The sequence below is a fragment of the Portunus trituberculatus genome, chromosome 36 (genome assembly GCF_017591435.1).
Source record: "Portunus trituberculatus isolate SZX2019 chromosome 36, ASM1759143v1, whole genome shotgun sequence".
Classification (NCBI taxonomy): domain Eukaryota; kingdom Metazoa; phylum Arthropoda; class Malacostraca; order Decapoda; family Portunidae; genus Portunus; species Portunus trituberculatus.
Genome location: NC_059290.1, coordinates 12703691 through 12706293, shown reverse-complemented (window position 1 = coordinate 12706293; position 2603 = coordinate 12703691).

The window sequence follows — 2603 nt, the reverse complement described above, 5'->3', positions numbered from 1 at the left end:
TAAAATTTTAATTTTTCCTTTTCCTTTAAAAAAAGGGTTGGTCAAAAATTTTTAAAGTAAAAAATTTTTTACTTCTCCGTTGAAATTGAAATAAAAAAGTTTTACAAAAATTAAATTTTAATTTTAACAATTAGACAAAAAAAAAAGGGTATAAAATAAAACTTAAAACCCAAAAAAAAAAAATTATTTAAGAAAAAAGGTTAATTATTTTTGGAAATCATCTTCTTAATTTGTGTGTTTTTGTGTCCAAATGACCAAATATTTTTCTTTTTTCAAAGCCAAAAAGGTGACGTAAACCTTAACAGTTACAGATTCCACTGAAAGTATTTAAATGGGGAAAAAAAACCAAAGAACAACCCCTTTCCCTTTCCCTTTCTTTCCCTTTTCTTCTCTCTTTTTCTTTTAAAATAAATTTAAAACCATTTGGTTTTGTAAAATGATGGACAACCTGCCGGCCACCACCCACAACACCACCACACACACAACACACAAACAACCCACACACACCACACTTCCACAGGGGCATATTTGAATCTAAAAAATATTTGTGTAAAAAAATTGTGGAATGAAATTACATAGAGTTTATCTTCAGCTTTTTACCTTATCAGTCTTTTTTGTAATTACCTTGCATATAGTATGATAAATATCTTTTTTTATATTTATCAGTTTTTGTGATTGTTCATCAGTATAAGGGTTAACTTTTTTCAAATATATCGAATGCAGACTGTATTACGGGTTACTTTGGGTGTTGGAACATTGCCATGGGAAGTGGTTATGTGTTTATTTTTATTGGTTTTTGTTGCTTGTTATTTTATCTCAAAGGGATTATGAAAAAATAAATCCGGTAATATTGCTTAAAAAATTAAATTATTTTTTAATGTTTTTAAAGCCCATTGATTCTGTTAGAAATAGTAATGGTAATAATAGATCAATGAATTATATCGGGAGAAAATCATCAATCCTAAATAACAAAGGTATACACAAAAAACTGTTCTGGTGTAGAGATCCCTCGAAACACTCCCTTATTAAGTTTATTATTTATTGTGATAGGTCTTCGTGTTTGGCTAAGGGGTACTGTGATGAGTATTGGACTGTGGGGCTTCCTGTCTCCGCCTTCATCTCTTGTGTGTGTGTGTGTGTGTGTGTGTGTGTGTGTGTGTGTGTGTGTGTGTGTGGCTTCCCGGTTCACTGGCCGGCTGGTGGGATGCATGCAGAGGGAGGGAGATACACCAACACCTCCCGCCATGAACGTTCACCAATAAATGAGTTCAGTAAAAGATTTCCCAAACCACTTTTTGCACTGGCTCACGAACGGATTGGGTGAGCAAGCCCGTGAACACCCAGCAAGATGACCACGCCGGCTAGTTCACCTTGATAAGCGGAGTGTGATAAATGCTTCCACCATTCTATCGTAAGTATGGTTAATTATCATACACTGGCAGGTCTCGTAGGCTTTGTCAATGGTTTCAAGGTCAGACGCCTCAGCTGTTTGACGGAGGGTGGTGTGGGAGGTAGGGGTGCTGAGGGGGGTGGTGGAAGGGATTTTTGCGCTCATTTCCCCTCTTATCTACACATTTCCCCTCGTGTCTATATAAGCTCGTATTCTCAAACACTTCTGCGCCTCATCTCCACTATTTCAAAAGGCTTTATTGCAATTTCCACGAGTTTTTTTTTTTTTTTTGTGTGTGTGTGTGTTTACGGTTATAGAAGCAGTGACAAGATTTCTACATTATTAACTGGAAAAACACTCTTGAATCCCCGCTAATAATTTTTGTGGCCCTTGTAAATTGTCGTGGTGAGAGAGCAAAACTTTTCTGAATTCGGGCCAATTTTCTGCACAGTCAAGAAAGGCCACACCTCCACACACGCTAAGACTTCTTCAGTGCTATGACGCATTTCCATATTGTTCTGGTGACTATTTGGCGATATTACACAACTTCAGAAACTTATGTGGGGATGAAAATAGCGAAGGCTGTGGCCATTGATCTTCTGACGTCCATAGACCGTTCCTAATGTCAATAAAAGCGTCTAATCGTACTTAAAACTCATGGCAGAAATGTGTCCCAGTAGTGAAGAGTTTTAAGGCTGGCAAGAACCACCGAGGCACGAGTATTGAACAAACGAGGGACACGGTGCGCTTTGTGGTGAGAGGAGAAAGAATAATTTTGTTTTCCATTTATTTCTCCGTCTTTATATCCGTTTCTGTATATGCATCAGTTTATGAGTACATTTGAATAAGAGAATGTGGAGTGTGCCTAGTATATAATATTGTGTATAGGAGAAACACTCATAACCCGTTCGTAAGGAAGAATAAGGATGTGATGGAGTATAATGAAAAAAATATATATGAAAATAGAATATAGAAAAGAAGCGTAATGATTAACTAGACAGACAGACAGGCAGGCAGGCAGGCACAGACGGACCTTATAAGCGGTATTGGATTCTGTCTGCAAGGCTGTTCCATTCTTCAAACATGCCCCTTCAGCACTGGGACGCATTTTTACCATGAGTTCTGGGTGTGACTAGACGATTTTGTTGACATTAGGAAGGGTCTGTGGAGGTCAGAAGATTAGTGGCGACAGTCTTCACTAATTTAATCCCCA